Source organism: Trachypithecus francoisi, unplaced genomic scaffold, assembly GCF_009764315.1.
Source record: "Trachypithecus francoisi isolate TF-2019V2 unplaced genomic scaffold, Tfra_2.0 Lachesis_group15, whole genome shotgun sequence".
NCBI classification, from domain to species: domain Eukaryota; kingdom Metazoa; phylum Chordata; class Mammalia; order Primates; family Cercopithecidae; genus Trachypithecus; species Trachypithecus francoisi.
In genome coordinates this window covers 67728947-67748336 of record NW_022681460.1, presented here as the reverse complement: position 1 = coordinate 67748336, position 19390 = coordinate 67728947, and the positions used below count along the sequence as shown (strand labels likewise).

The following is a 19390-nucleotide window of genomic DNA, read 5'->3' as shown; positions in this document are numbered from 1 at the left end:
GCCTGGGTTGTCAGCAAGAGTGGGCAGAAAGCGGAGGGGAGATCTTGAATCCAGCAAATCAGTGAGTGCATCTTCCTCCCCGCTTCCCGACACCCATCCAAGGCATCATAGGACCCCTACCACAGTGCACCAGACAGCAGAGGCTGTGGCCAACAATGTGAAACCAAGAAAAGAGCCTTTTTCCTAGAGTGACAACACCCGTGAGGTATTAGTCCATATTCACACTGCTATCAAGAGCTGCCTGAGACTGGGTACTTTATAAGGAAAAGAGGCTTAATTGAATCACAGTTCTGCAGACTTAACAGAAAGCATGACTAGGAGACATCAGGAAACTTACAATCGTGGCAGAAGGCAAAGAGAAAGCCAGGGCCGCCTTCTCATGGTTGCAGGAGAGAGTGTGAGCGAGCGGGGAACTGCCACGCGCTTTTAAATCATCAGATCTAGTGAGAGCTTACTCATAACACAAGAATAGCATGGGAAACGGTCCCCATGATATAGTCACCTCACATCAGATCCCTCCCCTGGCATGGGGATTACAGTTTGAGATGAGATTTGGGTGGGGACACAGACCAAACCATATCACCTGATTTGCCTGGGATAACCTTGACGTAGATGCCTGTTGTCCTGGCATCATTATCAATAGCTCCTTCCCTTCATTATCAAAAGTGCTCGGATTTAGGTGTTAAAGTATGTGGCCACCTGCTTTTTGGAGATATTTCTGTGAGTTGAAAAAGGCCAGGAGGTGGTGCCACTTTGTAGAATGTGTCACCGTGTAGCTCCCAGGGTAGAACTGAGGAACTCTTCTCTGCTGAGGTGCCTGAAACAGATGCAGAGTGCTGAGTGGAGAACTCAGACTGTTACAACTGGGGATGCAGAGCAGAACTGTCGGTTGGTAGCACCAGAAGCATCATCACAATCCACAGAGTGGAGCCCAGGAGATTGGCCATGCGAGGGATGACTGAAAGGCCTGTGCATGGGAGAACATGTATAAGACACCCCACAAACCCTCGAATGTAAGGGGAAACTGGGTGGAGGCAGAGAACCGTGGCTTTGCTATTGGAAAGTGGTGGGGTTGTTGACCACATCTTTCCCAGCCCAGGGTACTGTCAAGCTCATCCCTTCATGCCCCCCAGGTGAACATGGAGGTGTATGCAGTGTAGGAAGAGCATAGGAACAGTGGCACAGACTTCACAGCACTCTTGGACTTTCAAGCGATGCTCCCAGTGGAGATCTTTCATCAGGCCCAGGACCCAAGCTCGTTCTAGGCAATGTGTCCTTTCCGTCGGTCAATTCCTCAGGACCCTCTGGTGGTCCCTTTGCTTCTCTCTCCCAGTCTCCTGCCCACAACTCTAGTGAGATCTCAGGGTTACAGAAAACAGTTTCCCTTTCCTGCGTCTGATTTCTTCTCATCTAGACACTCTGTCTAAACTCAAAAATCCCTTTTCCCTATGGCCTTATATTTCATCAAAATATACATATCAAATTGTAATATTTTATGCTTTTTATTTTATTATATATTTAGATACATTTAAATATATCTTATATTTTATTAATATTTATATTGAAATATAAATTTATTTAAAATGTGCAGACAAATTCTGGACATACTCTTCAGCTACCCTCATAGCTCCATAAAACACAGAGCCAACTTCCTGTTTAAATGGAAGAAAGAGAGATGGAAAATTATAAGGAGAAAAATAGTACATTGATTTCCCGTAACAAATTACCAGAAACAAGGTGACTTAAAACAACACAAATTTATTATTTTACAGTTTTGCAGGTCAGAAGTCTGGGTGGGTGCGGATGGGTCCTCTGCTCTGGGTCTCATGAGTCCAGAATCAAGGTGTTGGCCACTCTAGGCTCTTACATGGAAGCTTGTGTGTGTGGCAGGGGAGGATCTGCTTCTAGGTTCATTCAGGCTATTGGTACAAATCAGTTCCATGTGGCCATAGGCACCTCTTTCCATCCTGGCTGTCAGCTGGATGTCATTATCTGCCTTTAAAGGTTGCTGGTTCCCCAGCTCATAGCCCCTGTAATGGTTAATTTTATGTATCTTCTTGACTGAGCAACAGGGCACCTAAATATATGGCTAGACATCATTCCAGGTGTTTCTATGAGAATGGTATTGGATGAGCTTAGCATTTGAATCAGCAGACTTAGTAAAACAGATGGCCCTCCCTAATGAGGGTGGGCCTCATCCAATCAGTGGAAGGACTAAAGAGAACAGAAGACTCACCCTCTCCTAAGTAAGAAAGAATTCCTCCTGCCTAACTGCCTTAGAAATAGGACATGGGTAAAGACTTCATGACTAAAACACCAAAAGCAATTGCAACAAAAGCCAAAATTGACAAATAGGATCTACTTAAACTGAAGAGCATCTGCATAGCAAAAGAAACTATCATCAGAGTGAAAGGGCAACCTAAAGAATACGAGAAAATTTTTGCAATCTATCCATCTGACAACGGTCTAATATCTAGAATCTACAAAGAACTTAAACAAATTTACAAGAAAAAACAACCCCATCAAAAAGTGGGTGAAGGATGTGAACAGACACTTCTCAAAATAAGACATTTATACCCCCAGTGAACATATGAAAAAAAGCTCACCATCACTGGTCATGAGAGAAATGCAAATCAAAACCACAATGAAATACCACCTCACACCAGTGAGAATGGCGATTATTAAAAAGTCAGGAAACAACAGATGCTGGTGAGGTTGTGGAGAAATAGGAACACTTTTACCCTGTTGTTGGGAGTGTAAATTAGTTCAACCATCGTGGAAGACAGTGTGGCAATTCTTCCAGGATCTAGAACCAGACATACCACTTGACCCAGCAATCCCATTACTGGGTATATACCCAAAGGATTATAAATCCTATGTTTATTGCGGCACTATTTACAATAGCAAATACTTGGAACCAACCCAAATGTCCATCAGTGATAGACTGGATAAAGAAAATGTGGCACATATACACCATGGAATACTATGCAGCCATAAAGAAGAATTAGTTCATGTCCTTTGCAGGGACATGGATGAAGCTGGAAACCATCATTCTCAGCAAACTAACACAGGAACAGAAAACCAAACATCGCATGTTCTCACTCATAAGTGGGAGTTGAACAATGAGAACACAGGGACACAGAGAGGGGAACATCACACACTGGGGCCTGTCGGGAGGCTGGAGGCAAGGGGAGGGAGAGCATTAGGATAAATACCTAATGCATTCAGGGCTTAAAACCTAGATGATGGGTTGATAGGTGCAGCAAACCACCATGGCACATGTATACCTATGTAACAAACCTACACGTTCTCCACATGTATCCCAGAACTTAAAAGAAAGAAAAAAGACTTTTTTTTTTTTTTTTGCGTGCAGACTCAAACTAAAATGCTGACTCTTCCTGCGTCTCTAGCTTGCCAACTCACTCTGCAAGTCTTGGGACTTGTCAGCCTCCATAATTATTTGAGCTGATTTCTTATAATAAATCTCTCTTCATCTTCAAAGCCAGCAACAATGGGCTGTATCCCTCTCACATGCTGAATCTCTTTCACTTCCTTTTCTGATGACTCTTTCTTCGCTTACAAATGGAGAAAGTTCTCTGCTTTTAAGGCCTTATGTGATTAGATTGGTTCCTCCCAATAATCTCCCTATTTTAAAGCCCAAAGTCTTAATTTCATCTGCAAAGTCTCTTTCACTATATCGTATAGCATAGCCAAGGTGTATCAACAGAGGGTAGGTCACAGGAGCCAAGATTCTGATTACCCGCAAACTTAGTATCTCAAGAGTAGCCAGCTACACTACCCTTCTTGTAGTTCCTTGTTCAACCCCAGCCAAAGGGGAAACCCTGAAGAAACAAGTGAAGAAATATAAAACAGAAAACACCCAAAGCACATGCTGAGGTGAGGATCAAATAAGGATGGTTGAAGAGTTCAGCGGAGAGTGTTGTAACTTTGCATACAAAACAGGCGGTGTACAGCCACATCCCTACAGCCCTTGTCTAATGTTTGCATAATCCCTTCTCAGAGGAGGCCACTGCAGCCCCTTGGCAGTCACAGATGTTATAAAAAACAGCCAGGAGTGAAAAACACAGTCGTCATTCTTAAAGGACCAGCCTAGGAAGAGAACGGGAAGATGGAGCAAAGGAATGAATCAGAAACCAGCAAGACATAGGAGAGAAGTGGTGCTGGACTGGGAATGATGTTTGCCGAGTCTTCGATGTGTTTTCTTTTTCTTTCTTTCTTTCTTTCTTTCTTTCTTTCTTTCTTTCTTTTTGTTTTTTTTTTGGTGATGTATAAATTTAAATGCACAGAGTGAGAGTGAATATGAGCATATATGACATCCCAATTAACCTTGGTGACTCTCTAGCACTGAGAAGCCACTTTAACCTTAATACCAGCTGGTGACCTTGGCCTGAATCTTCAGAAATCGCTCACCTAGTCAGACAGGGTATCCTCACTATAATGCCATGAAGTTGCTGGGGCAAAGTGGTAGGAGACAATGGAGCTGAAAGAGAAGACGGGATGATAGACAGAAATCTTGGAGCAATATCCACATTCTTTAACTTGAATTGAGTATATAAACTAGAAGCTTAAAAGTAGAGGTCAGTGCGCTCTCAGGCAGTTATTAAAATTATATTCTCAGTCTTCTCCCACCCAGTATTGCAAAGCTGTTTTTGTAGGAAAGAAAGCAATTCATGTTTCATATCTGCTGTCATTATAAAAGAAGTCACAGCTACAAGTCTAGACTTTTATGTTTATTTCACAAGGACTTGTCCTTATAAAATAATCATTGTTTTATGCCAGCTCTGCTTTATTGATCTACTATGTACCTGAAATTATTTAGATAGGGGAAATGAGACTTTCTTCTCTTTCCAGCATGCAGGGAAAAATTGTCCTAGACTCCTGAGAATATTATAAACATCTGATATTAGAAACACATCAGAGTTATATTTTGTATTTATCCAGATCAGTTTCATATATGCCTCATATTGAAAGATTTTACTACTTCCCTCATTAAGAAAAAAAGTTATACCTTCAGTTATGAGTCATTTTTGTTTCTACAAAATAAGGAAAAAGAAAGACAGGGTAAAGTGAAGGAGGAGGAAAAGGAGGAAGAGGGAGAAGAGGGGAGTAAAGAGAAGGGAGAGGGAGTAAAGAAAGGGAGGAGGGAAAGATACAAGGAGATAAAGAGACAAAGAAGGGAAAAGAAAAAGGAGAAGAAATTATCTATAGTTATCTGGATTTTATAGTTCTCCCATGAGCAGGTGGTTCATATGAGGAAGCACAGGGGTTAAAATATTTATGGCAATGACTGTGGAGTCACCAGCTAGTGAGCACTGGCCTGGAGGGAAAATTCTTACATTCTCTAGCCTCAGCTTTTAATGGTGCTTCCATGATTCATTGTCCTATAACCAAATAATTTTGGGGGTAGTTCATGGCAGATGTCCCTGGCTATAAATCATTTTTATGTGCTCTAGGAATCACTTCTTTTTATCTGTCTTACAGATGAAAATGTTAAGTGTAGCTTTCAGGTGCTAATGTACTACATTCGTTAATATTGATAGGGAGGTAAGCCCTCTGTGACTCAATATTAACCTTTAATATTTATTTTATTACTTATGCAAGATAATTCAATGACCCATATTTTCTGTTGATGAGTGTGGATTGCACTTTTTCTTGCTTTGCCTTCCTATCTGGCTGTTGTCACAAAGGGTAGCCAGTTGTACTGGGGTGTGAGAAGGAGGCCTCTGCATGAGAAGCCCGTGTTAGTTGATTTATCTTTAATGCTTTCTCCAAACACTATAATTCACCCAAATTAGATTTTGAACATATTTTTTGCCCCATGTGAAGTATCTCCTTTTTTTCTGGTTACTTGCTGGAATGGAATTCTAAACTGTTACACTTTCAATGTCTCCCAGTGTTTCTTCAGAGGTTTTTATGTATTGAACAAAAAGTTTTCAATCCAGATCAGAAGGATCATTTCTTATGTCATCTCCTAAGAGTTTTATAATTTTGCATTTTACTCTAAGTCTTTAATATACCTGAAATTGATTGATTTATGGTGTAAGGTAAACATCTAATTCAATTTTTCAAATGACTCATTTAAAAGTTAGTCCCAGATTATTTATTGAAAAGTTGCAAACCCAGAAATAAAGCCACACATCCACCAGTATCTGATCTTTGATGAATTTAACAAAAATAAGCAATGAGGAAAGGACTCCCTATTCGGTAAATGGGTGCTGGGATTACTGGCTAGCCATATGCAGAAGAATGAAACTAGATGACTACGTATCACCATACACAAAAATTAACTCAAGACGGATTAAAGACTTAAACTTAAGACTGAACATTATAAAAATCCTAGAAGAAAACCTAGGAAATGCCCCTTCAGGACATTGGTCTTAATAAAGAATGTGTGACTAAGTCTCCAAAAGCAATTGCAACAAAAATGAACATTGAGTCCGGTGGCTCACGCCTGTAATCCCAGCATTTTGGAAGGCCAAGGTGGGCAGATCACCTGAGATCAGGAGTTCAAGACCAGCCTGGCCAACATAGTGAAACACTATCTCTACTAAAAATACAAAAATCACCTGGGTGTGGTGGTGCATGCCTGTAATCCCAGCTACTCGGGAGGCTGAGGTGGGAGAATCACTTGAACCTGGGAGGCAGAGGTTGCAGTGAGCTGAGATTATGCCATTACACTCCAGCATGGGTGACAGAGTGAGATTCCACCTCAAAAAAAAAAAAAGGGAAAATTGACAAGTGGGGCCTAATTAAACTAAAGAGCTTCTGCACAGGAAAAGAAACTAGCAACAGAGTAAACAGATAATCTACAGCATTGGAGAAATATTTGCAGATTATGCATCCAACAATGGTCTACTATCTAGGATCTGCAAAGAACTTAAACAAATTAACAAGCAAAAACCAAATAACCCCATTAAAAAGTGGGCAAAGCCATGAACAGACATTTCTCAAAAGAAGACACACAAGCATCCAAGAAACATATGAGCAAATGCTCACCATCACAAATCATGAGTGAAATGCAAATCAAAACCACAATGGGATACCACCTCACACCAGTAGGAATGGCTATTATTAAAAAGTCAAAGAATAACAGATGTTGGTGAGGCTATAAAGAAAAGGAAACACATACACTGTTAGTGGGAATGTAAATTGGTTCAGCCAGCGTGGAAAGCAGTTTGAACATCTCTTGAAGTACTAAAAATAGTGCTACCATTTGACACAGCAATCCCATTACTGAGTATATACCCAGAGGAAAATAAATCATTCTGCCAAAAAGACACATATGCTCATATGTTCACTGCAGCGCTATTCACAACAGCAAAGACATGGAATCAGCCTAGGTGCTCATCAATAGTGAACTGGATAAAGAAAATGTGGTACACATGCACCATGGAATACTATGCAGCCATAAAAAGAATGAAATCTTGTCCTTCCCAGCAACATGGATGCAGCTGGAGGCCATAATCCTAAGCAAATTAATGCAGGAACAGAAAACCAAATAATGCATGTTCTCACTTATAAGTGGGAGCTAAATATTGGGTACTGGACGTAAAGATGGGGACAGTAGACCCTCAGGACTACTACAGCAAGGAAGGAGGGAGAAAGGCCAGGTTTGAAAAGTATCCATTGGGTGCTATGCTTAGTACCTGGATGACCAGATCAATTGTACCCCAAACCTCAACAACAAGCAATATATGCATGTAACCAACCTGCACATATACCCCCTTAATCTAAACTATAAATTAAATTTTTCTAAAAATGAAAAAAGACAAAAGTTGTGCTGTGCCCATTGGTCAGCAGCAATAAGTCATGTCTCCCTGGTTTATGCTCCCAAACCACACAATCTTAATCTATATGTTTCATCATAATCCCCGATTTCTGGTAAATTGAGTTCCCCACTCTTTGTTTTCTCTTTTTAAGATATATGTTTTTTCTTGTCCTTTTGTTTCTCCATATACATTTTAGAATCAGTTTATTTTGTTCCACAAACAAACAATCAAACAGACAAAATCTGCCAGGATTTGGATTGGAATTGATAGATAGATCCATTTGTTAAAAATTAGCCTTATTATAATTTTGTGTTACACTATTTCTGAACATATCAATTTTGGGGGAGAGGGGAGTCTTTAACGTATTCAAATAAAGTTTTAAGATTTTTCCATAAAGTACAAAAGTAGCTGGATTTATTCTTAGGAAATTTTTATTTTGATACTATTATAATAGTATCTTTTAAAACTAAATTTCACAATGTGTAGAAGAAATGCAATTTATATTTACATCCAAACAACTCTAAAGAACCCAAATTATCCAGGCCATTCACTTTCTTAATAATTGTAATACTTTTTCTGTAAATTCTGGGATATTTTGATATAGATGATCTTATAATCAGCTAATAATGATAATTTTATTTCTTCCCTGCTAATTCTTTTACTTCTTTCTTATCTTCCTGTGTTGTATCCACTTCCAGTTCCACACTAAATGGAAGTTAATGTGGGTACTTTTTGATGTTCTTCATCTTAAAGGGACTATTTCTAATATATCACATTGAGTATAATATTTAATTTATTCTGATAGTCATACTTTTTCCCATCTTCTCTAACCTCATTTTGCTAAAATTTGAATGTTACCCAATACTTTTTAATGAAATTATTGGGATCATCATGTTATTTTTCTGTTGTGATCTGCTAATATGATAAAATATATTAATAGATCGTCCTATGTTAAACTACCTTTGCACGTCTGTGATAAACCTAACATGGTCATCATTTATATTCTTTGCTGGATTCAGTTTGCTAATATATTTAAGATTTGTACATCTATTATGTATTAATTAGGCTAGAAACTAAGCTACTATAACAAAGAGAACCAACATATATAGCACACATAAGACATTTACTTTTCTCTCTGGTACAGGTAAGAGTCTGGAGTAGGGGAGTGGTTTGTGGCTGGCAGAGCTGCTTTCTGTATTCAGTATTTGGCTTCCAAGTCATCATTATTTCTCGGCCAGTTCAGAGAATGGCAGAGAGTCCTGAACAGTCTTTATAAAAAGACGACCAGGAAATTGCCCTCCCCACACTCATTCATATCACATTCACCCAAAGCTAACTTCATGGCTGCAGATACCTGAAAGTCAAACAGAAAAATATTTTCTGTGGCCAGGTGTCCATGAACCCAGGTTGTATGAAGTTCTGTGTGAATGCCCATCACTAACAGAAACAAAGGGAAACTTAAAGGCGGGAGATAGTTAACGGTTTCCAACACATACGATCATGAGAAAGACTGCACTGTGATTTGTTTGTTGTACTATCCTCAATTTGGGTTTTGACATGAAGATCATGTTAGCTTCTACTCCACCCCCTGCCAGAAAAAAAATTAGTTTGATAAATATTCCATCTCTTCCTACTCTTTAGTATAAGGTGGGTGACTTTGTAACTTTAAAACAAACTTGGTAGGACTTATGGGTAATAAGTACTACCTGGCGTTTTCTTTATTTAATGATCCTGAATGCTCACTAGATATGGCCTTTCTATTTATTCTCGAGTCAGTTTTGGGGGATATTGGATATGTTTTGATATTCAACATCATCATTATAATTTTGTTCTAAACATTCTCTAAATTTTATCACAATTTCTTCTATAACCCGTGAAGTTCTTTTTAGAAGAGGAACATTTCCATAAATGCAAAATTCAAAATACCATCTATCGTATGCTACCTCTTATATAAGAAGAGGAAATTAGAAAAAAAAAAAAAAAAAACGAAAAACAGGTATCTGCTTTTAATTTCAAAAACAACACAGGAAAGATAAATCATCAATGTTTTATTTCAAAAAAGTTTGTCACTTACAAGTGGTAATGAGAATTGGACTGGAAAAAACTTGGAGAGAAGGGACATTTCTCTTAATATACTTTTTTGTACAGTTTTTACTTTTGGTGGCATGTTAATGCTTTATATACTCAAAAGAATAAAATCAACTAGGTTGGGAAGGGAGGAAAAACTAAAGTTAAAAGCAAATAGAGGCTGGGCGTGGTGGCTCATGCCTGTAATCTCAGCACTTTGGGAGGCCGAGGCGGGTGGATCACGAGGTCGGGAGATCAAGACCATCCTGGCTAACACGGTGAAACTCCGTCTCTACTTAAAAAATACAAAAAATTAGCCAGCATGGTGGCAGGCGCCTGTAGTCCCAGCTACTCAGGAGGCTGAGGCAGGAGAATGGTATGAACCTGGGAGGTGGAGCTTACAGTGAGTTGAGATTGCAGCACTGCACTCCAGCCTGGGTGACAGAGCAAGACTCCGTCTTAAAAAAAAAAAAAAATAGAAACAAAAAATGAACCTAATTTATTTCAAATGAATACCATAACCACACTGAGAGAAAATTTAAAAGAACTAAGTAACTCGTTAAAACAGTATATGATTGTATATTCTCCGCATAGGAAAAGTTGTGGCACAAGAGCTTCAAACAAATCTGTCGTTCTTTTTAGTTTATTTTGTTTTCTATGGTGGCATAGATAAAGCAATTCTGAAACAATTTATATTATGGGATCCAACCGGCAAGTAAGTGTGTCAATTTTGTGGGCAGCCAGGTTTGTCATTATGAAAGAAGGGACATACAAATATGTAATGAGGGTGAACAACAAAGAACCCTGTGAGGCCAGACGCAGTGGCTCACGCCTGTAATCCTAGCATTTGGGGAGGCCAAAGTGGGCAGATTTCTTGAGCTCAGGTGTTCGAGAGTAGCCCCAGCAACACAGTGAAAACCTGTCTCTACTAAAAATACAAAAACTAGCCAGGCATGGTGATGTGCACCTGTAGTGCCAGTAATTTGTGGGGCTGAGACAGGAGGATTGCTTGAACCCAGGAGGTCAAGGCTGCAGTGAGCTAAGATCACACCACTGCACTCCAGCCTGCATGACAGAGTGGGACCCTGTCTCAAAAAAAGAAAGAACCCTGTGGTATGGATTGGAGTTGTAGCAATCAGTGTAAATTCATAATTTCTACCATAAGCATACTTGTGTAGGTAATGCATGTAATATGAGCATATGCATACGTGTATGTGTCCACATAGGTATATATTTGCCTGTGTGTGTATATATATGCAGATATTTTCTAGCTCTATTCAATAAAAAGGCCTAGAAACAAAGACAACCTAGTAACTATGAACACACCTAGCACTCTGATCTTAGATTCTAATGCCATGCCTCACTAAAAGAAACCATGGCTCTGTTGAACAAGGGCTCACGACATTACTTTAAGAAGTAAACTCTGGAAAAAGAAAAACTTGATGAATTAAACTTAACAGAATTTATTTGACCAAAAAAAATGATTCATGAATCAGGTAGCACTCAGAACCAGAAGAGGTTCAAAGACCTCCACCCAGGAGCATAAGCAGTGAGCTTCCATAGGTTGAACATGGAAGCCAAGCAGAGAAGCCATCTGGCTGGTTAAACAAGACATTTGCCTTACTTGGACATGGTCTGATGAGTTGGCTGTCTGTGATTGGCTGAAGCACAGCTGCTTATGATTGGCTGAGATCTGGTTTTTTGTTACATAAGTTAGACTCCTAAGTTAGATTATATTATGGGATCCAACCGGCAAGTAAGTGTGTCAATTTTGTGGGCAGCCAGGTTTGTCATTATGAAAGAAGGGACATACAAATATGTAATGAGGGTGAACAACAAAGAACCCTGTGAGGCTAGACGCAGTGGCTCACGCCTGTAATCCTAGCATTTGGGGAGGCCCAGTAATGCCTTAGGTTGCAGTTTCTTACACAGAAACGTAAAGTACGGAGACAGTCTTGGGCCAATGGCCTCCTGCTTATTTAACCACTCTCAATCATGTTTTTATTTGCAGGTTATTTGATTCATCACTCTCCAACTCCATTGTCTTTAGAACGTTATGTTTGTCTTTGGTATTGTGCAATTTTCTATCGTGTATTTACGTTTAACTTTATTTATACTACCTAGTATACATGGCACAAAATGGTATATAAATATTACAAATACATATTCAGTATAAAAATGAGGAAATTAGTCATTAATTCTTCAAATGTTGCTTCTGCCCCATTTTTTCTTCTCTTTCTGGATTGCCAGTATGATATGCTTTTTACCTTCTCACTCTGTTATTTATGTTACTTGTTTTTTAGATTTCTCATCTCTTTGTGTCCATTTTATTCTGGAGAATTTCTACAGTTCTAGTTTCAAATTAACTAATCATCTCCAAGTTATGTATAAAAACTCTTATTAACTGAATTTTTAATCCCAAAGACACTTTATACAGTGTCTCGAAGTTCTATTTGTTTGTTTCTTTTTCAAATATTTGCTCTTTTTTTAAAAAAAAGTCTCTTGTTCTTTTTATTCATGTCATTAAACTTGCTGGGAGTTTTTTACCTATTAAACATAATTATTTAATATTCTGTGCTTGACAATTCTGATATCTGAAAACTTGCAGAATTTATTTTACCCTCTTTTCTTTCCTAATACTTGTGCTCTTGCTGCTGTTTTGTGATTGTTTTTTCATTCAGTCTCACAAGGGGAGTGTAATTTCTGGTTCACCCTACACTATGCAGGGAGACAATTCAAATGCCTCCTATTGCAAGATCTCATATGGGAGATCTTGGATGAACTCTGGCTTTCTTTGTGTTCTGCTCTGTACGTTTCATTAGTTTGTGAAAATGGATGCTAAGTTTCATTCTGATGGTATATGCCATTGAAACCAAGGTCATCTTCAGTGCTTGGCTTACCTTTTTAGATTCTTGCTTTAACTTGGTTTTGACCTTTCAGTCATAAACTATTTTTAGCATTTTATTTTGAATTTTTAGTTATTTTCAACAGGAGGGTTAGTCAAGATATCTGGCCCACCATACTGTTAGAAAGAAACTTTTACAAGTAGCCTGTATATATTTTAGTCAATCTTATATACTTATGGTTTATATATTATTTCATTTAAAAAGAACTTAAAATGTACGGCTAAAATGCCACCTTACCTAACATGTTCATGTCACATTGAAAAACTAGTAGCAATACCAGGGCCAGGTCTCACTTCTCCCAACCCCTGCTTTAGTGTCTCTCTACAACCAAGGAATTGGCACTAAGAAGGGGTTAGGAGGAGGTGTTAATCCAGGGCCTGCGATTTAATGCCGTTGTAAGTGGAGTTTGTGAACATAATGCTCCTGGGCATGTGGCATACCTTCTGTCCCTGTGCAACTTCTACTGCGTTGAAACTCTCAGAGCCAATTTTCATTTTAGGTGTTTTCTTAAGACAAACCCTCAGTCTGGGAAATTCACCAAAACTCAGTTTCACATACAGACATACACTTGATTTCCACCAATGATAATATTTGGTTAGACTCACTTTTTTGGTAAATATATATACCTCTAGCATGAGACAATGTAAATCATAATTGAATAATATTTTCTGATGATTCGGTGTGCACCATTGTCTTTAACAAACGTGTATTACCCATTGAATGGTTGTATCAGAGTTTGACCAGCATTTTGTTTTCAGTACATTCATGTTGCTTCCAACTCTTTTCTCTTACAAACTGAGCCTCTGTGAATGCCTCTATACTTCATCTTTACTTAATATCTTTAATTATTTGCTCAGAATAAATTCTCGGAATTTAAATTGTGAGTTCATGGGGCATGCGTGTTTTTGAGGCTTGATAGTTCCTGCCCACATGGCTCCCTGAGGAGTTGTGTGAGTTTACCTTCGATGGTGGCCCACAGAAATGTAGTGATGGAGGCTGGCTTTTTAAAGGTGACATACTCAGAGCTGATCCTTTGATTAATTTCTAATGAAACATTTTTCATGAGTTTTTTTTTTGTCTGGCTCTTTCCCTGGTTTAAATTGATGAAAGGTATGCTATAGCACTCTCAGTATTATGCCTGCTTAAAGATCTTACAAAATATCCAGGCTTCCCTGTTCCTTTCACTTTACAAAAATTTAGTATCTGAGAGTGACTGCAGTTTCTCAAATTACAGACACATCTTTGCTTTGACAAAACCCTAACCATCACACGCTGACTAGCAGTCTTTGGTAGTTTCATCATTAATTTGAACTAAATAGCCGTGTCACAGTAACTAAACAGACTATTTTCCTATTGTTGTCTCCTCGACTGATCGTTTGTCCACAGATCCACTGGTGGTAATTCACAGTGAGACCTCTGTCACTAATGTGCTCTAGCAAGACTATAGCTTTTCTGACACTAATTCTGCTTGGATCTGGTCACATGAGAGTCCAGGGATATGATTTCTAGCAGATAACATTGAAATATTGATCTTATAAAGTAAACTAGAGGTTGGCCACACAGCATGGTTTTAAATTTGTTTCCCCTTAATAGGAGACAGGATTTTTGTTCATTAGATATCTTGCTGTCCTAGGGTTAGACCCCACTGCCTAGCTCTTCCTGCTGTTGTGATTATGCTGTGTAAAATGACATTTCTACATAAAGAGCTTTTGGCCGGGGGGAACATACCAGCTAGCATAGATTTGAAATGGCTATTTCTTTCTCACCATGAATGGAAAGACATTTTAAGCATATGTAACTCCTTCACAAGCTAACATCTGTCAATTGCACCATGTACAACTTCATCAGCTGGGAATTAAAACCCATTCATAATACTCCTGTTTGCAAACTTCTGTCTTTGAGGCTATTGAGGTTGTATATTCTACTGCAAAAGAAGAAAGGGCTAGTATGCTGAAGAGAGCCTCAAATTTTGAAGTTAATAGTTGAAAACTGCATGGGGGTGGCAATTGCATGAAAGCTAATTTTCCGAGTAGAAGTTGGAAAACTTGGATGTGCAGCCCCTTGAATCATTCCTGATCTTATCAAAGCTTATCTTTTCTTAAACATTGTATGGATTTTTCCGGTGGTTTATGTTGTTTATTTGGTTACAATGAGGACCTTTCAAAAAGATTTTATGTTGACTTTCCTTGTGGATTTCAGCCTAACAATATCAAAAATATTAAATTTAGAGGGGATCAATCTCATAAAAACTGAGTCAGAAGAAGGAGGCCAATGATTACTCTTAATTTGGTATGAAATTGTAACCAGACTCATAAATATCTATGTGACCTATAAAAAAGCAGCATAAAAAGCAACAAAATAATGGCATTTGCAGCAACCTGGAGTTGGAGACCATTGTTCTTTTTTTTTTTTTCCCCTGAGATGGAGTCTCGCTTTGTCGCCCAGGCTAGAGTGTAGTGGCATGATCTTGGCTCATTGCAAACTCTGCCTCCTGGATTCAAGTGATTCTTCTGCCTCAGCCTCCCAAGTAGCTGGGACTATAGGCAAGCACCGCCACAGCTGGCTAATTTTTGTATTTTTAGTAAAGACAGGGTTTCACCATATTGGCCAGGCTGGTCTCGAACTCCTGACCTCATGATCCACCTGCCTCGGCCTCCCAAAGTGCTGGGATTACAGGCATGAACCACCGCACCAGGCCAGAGACCATTGTTCTAAGCGAAGTAACTCAGGAATGGAAACCCAAAAATCATATGTTCTCACTTACAAGTGGAGCCAAGCTATAAGGACACAAAGGCATAAGAACGATATAATAAACTTTGGGGGCTTGGGAGGAAGAGTGGGAAGGGGGTGAGGGATAAAAGACTACACATTGGGTACAGTGTACACTGGGTGACAGGTGAACCAAAATGTCAGAGCTCACCACTAAAGAGCTTGTCAGTGCAAACAAACACCAACTGGTCCCCAAAGCTATTGAAATTTTTTAAAAGAAGAAGCAAAGAGAGAGTCTACCCACTGATAACAAGAGTTTAGATAAAATGCTTCCGCATTTTTTTAATAATTTCAACTTTTAGTTTAGATTCAAGGAGTATGTGTGCAGGATTGTTATCTTGCCATAGTATTTGTGCAATTATATGTTTTTATTGTAGAATTGAAGTCTATACTTTTGTTGTTCTTTGGAAGAAATTAAATAGTTGTAATTTTCAGAGTAAGCTTATAGAATTGATTTAGGTAATACTCAAAATTTAGAAGGATGCAGAAGAATCACCTGTGAGATTTGTTTAAATTGCAGATTTTGGGGTGCCATCTCTCATAATTCTAATCTGATATACCATGAGTGGAGCCAAAGAATCTACCTTTCCAGCAAGCACCCCCCAAAATTCTGAGTTGGGTGGTCCCTGTAACAGAAAAACACTGTAAAAATACAATTATAAAATTAAGGAAAAGAGAAGCCATTTTGTGGAATATATAAATGCAAAGTCTTGTTTTACTATATAATTTATTTTTATAATTAAGGGATGTTGTCAGAGTGCTGATTCCTTAAGCAGCAAAGCAGATAATACTGTGAAAAGTATGTATGTTCCAGGGCCAGAGTTTCTTTAAAGACCACTCCTGCCTGGGACTCAGTGGTCACTTGACTGTCATCATCCTGCCTTGTAACTCTTTGCCTTCCCCTCTAAATGGGAAAATCAAAAATAGCAAAGCCTTTCTACCATCTGGAGACACTGAATATAAGGCAAAACAATCATGAAGTTGCTTTGTAAATCTAAATTGGTGTCATTAGGTTCAACACTCGGAGAATGCTTACTTCTCTCCAAATCGTCAAATTTAATACACCATAATCACAAGTGTGCAAGCTTTAAAGTCAGACCCTAAACTAGATAATTGTAGCCTCTTAGAAGTCTTGAAGGGTAATGCTAGCTCACAGTCACGTTACATGTAAAGTAACCCTGAAAGATATCATCTTAAAGCCTGTTAGGAAAAGAAGTGTCACAGCTTCACTTAGCAGTTGTGTGCTTTAGGGCTTGAAATCGTGCAGCAGAATTCAGTGTTCCTAATCCAAGCTGTCTAAGCCACATTCTATAGCCTATGCTTGAGAGAAAGACAAAACCTGCTCACCACAACTCACACTATCCTTGCATAGACTGAAAAGTGTTAAACTTTCTCTTGTTCTTGTTGTTGTTTTAATGCCAAATATAAAGCCAGTTCCTCTGGCCTTCTCACATAAGGCCTCAAGAAATATGCCATGTTTATGTATTTTGTTCCTTGCTTTTTTCATTCTAGGCATTAAGATGTAATTTGATGGTGACAGTGGCTGTTACTTGTGAAATATTTCTCTAAACTCTGTTTCGATTGTCAAGTAAATGTTCTTGCACACCTTTTTAAAGCCTACTAAAAATTTGTCAGGAAATTTCCTCATTAGTTTTACAGTGTAACTGTGGCAGACCAATTTCATCTCCCTGGTCCTTAGTGTCCATCAAATAAGGAACTTGAGCTAGATGCTGCTGATTTTGTTCTTTACATGCTCCTGAAATTATTTACTGTAGAAATCGGATGGGCTTAACCCAGAGTAATTCTGTGGCAATGAAGGACTCTTTTTTTTTTTTTTTTTAAATAATCGTCATTGGTTCCTCACCATTTTTGTTTTTTCTAACATCAGATATTCTCTTCTGATGATGAACTTTTGTCAAGGAAAGGCAAGAGGAGGAGTGGAAGGAAGGAAGAGAGCAAAGGAGAGTGGGTGGGAGGGAGAGTAGAATGGAAAGCAGTGATCCCCAACCTTTTTGGCACCAGGGACCAGTTTTGTGGAAGACAGTTTTTCCATGGACCAGGAGTGAGGGGGATGGTTTCAAGATGACTCAAGCATATTACATTTATTGTGTACTTTATTTCTGTTATTATTACATTGTAACATATAATGAAATAATTATACAACTAACCATAATGTAGGAACCCTGAGCTTGTTTTCCTGCAACTAGACAGTCCCATCTGGGGTTGATGCGAGACAGTGACATATCATCAGTCATTAGATTCTCATAAGGAGCATGCACCCTAGGTCCCTCACGTGGACAGTTCACAATAGGGTTCACACTCCTAGGAGAATCTAATCCCACAGCTGATCTGACAGGAGGCAGAGCTCAGGTAGTAATGCAAGCGATGAGGAACAGCTGTAAATGCATATGAAGTTTCATTCACTTGTCCACCACTCACCTCCTGCTGTGTGGCCTGGTTCCTGACAGACCATGGACTGGTACCAGTCCATAGCTGGGGGGTTGGTAACACCTGTTGGGAAGGAATAGAATGAGAAATAGAGAGGGGAGGAATACAAAGAAGGAAAGAAGGCCTGGCATGACGGCTCATGCCTGTAACTCCAACACTTTGGGAGGCCAAGGCAGATGGATCACGAGGTCAAGAGATCGAGACCATCCTGGCTAATATGGTGAAACCGCATCTCTAATAAAAATAATAAAAATCAGCTGGGCGTGGTGGCACGTGCCTGTAGTCCCAGGTACTTGGGAGGCTGAGGCAGGAGAATCATTTGAACCTGGGAGATGGAGGTTGCAGTGAGCTGAGATTGTGCCACTGCACTCCAGCCTGGTGACAGAGTGAGACTCCATCTCAAAAAAGAAAAAGGAAAGAAAGAGAGAAAGAGAGAAAGAGGGAGGGAGGGAGGGAGGGAAAGAAGGAAGGAAGGATGGAAGGAAGGATGGAAGGAAGGAAGGAAGGAAGGAGGAAGGAAGGAAGGAAGGAAGGAAGGAAGGAAAGGAGGGAGGGAGGGAGGGAGGGAAAATATAGTCAGAAATAACAGCAAGGAGTAGACACCCCAGATGCACAGTTAAAAATTAAACTTACCTTGTTTGTGGTGCCTGGTGTACTCTTTGCCTGAGGGGCTAATAAAATATGGTGCATTGAATCCAAGTTTCCCAGGCTCCTCATGGTTTTGGGACCTCACTCACTCTCCTAGTTTCTCCTGAAATATTTGATGGCTGTTTCTTTGGATGTTCCTTTATTCAGCATTCATTTTCATTTACAGATTCAAATTTCATAGCCTTAATTGCCTGCATTAGTAGTCTGGTGAGATGTTTTTCTTTATCACTGTTCCATCTCTCTCAGTGGAGAAACCTGGGGACTTTATTGGAGGCTATGCGTGTGGAGTTCTCAGTGTAGCCTTTGAAGAATGTATCTTGATTTAAACCTCCTTGATGTTCCCATGGATTTAAAAAGATGCTCAGATTGCAATTCCCTGTTGCAGGATATAGAAAAGTAGCTTCTAATTTATGTGCTCTTCCTGACACAGTGGAAGCCTTTGTCAGGGACGGCAGGAGAGCTGAAGATTGCATGGACGGGAATGTCTGCCAATCTCAGCAACATGCCACTTCCTGCTTGACCTGTAGAGGGTTATTCCAATGCAATGAGGATTTTAGGTTTGGGGTTATATACACACACTTAAAAAGACTGTATTATTATTTAGTCAAGGTATAAATATTTCCCCTAGTATTCTATTTATTAGAATATTTTCGACCAGGCACAGTGGCTCATGCCTGTAATCCCAGCACTTTGAGAGGCTGAGGCAGGTGGATCACAAGGTCAGGAGACTGAGACCATCCTGGCCAACATGGTGAAACTCCA

General features: G+C 39.3%; 1 long non-coding RNA gene across 1 annotated transcript; it reads right to left on the bottom strand.

Annotated features, from left to right (window-relative positions):
- Positions 1 to 4430: 4430 nt before the first annotated feature.
- Positions 4431 to 19146, bottom strand: LOC117098043. The gene is made up of 2 exons (XR_004443150.1): positions 18614 to 19146; positions 4431 to 4501 (listed from the first exon to the last, which is right to left on the bottom strand). It is a non-coding gene; the product is annotated as an uncharacterized LOC117098043 (long non-coding RNA).
- Between the last annotated feature and the right edge of the window lie 244 nt (positions 19147 to 19390).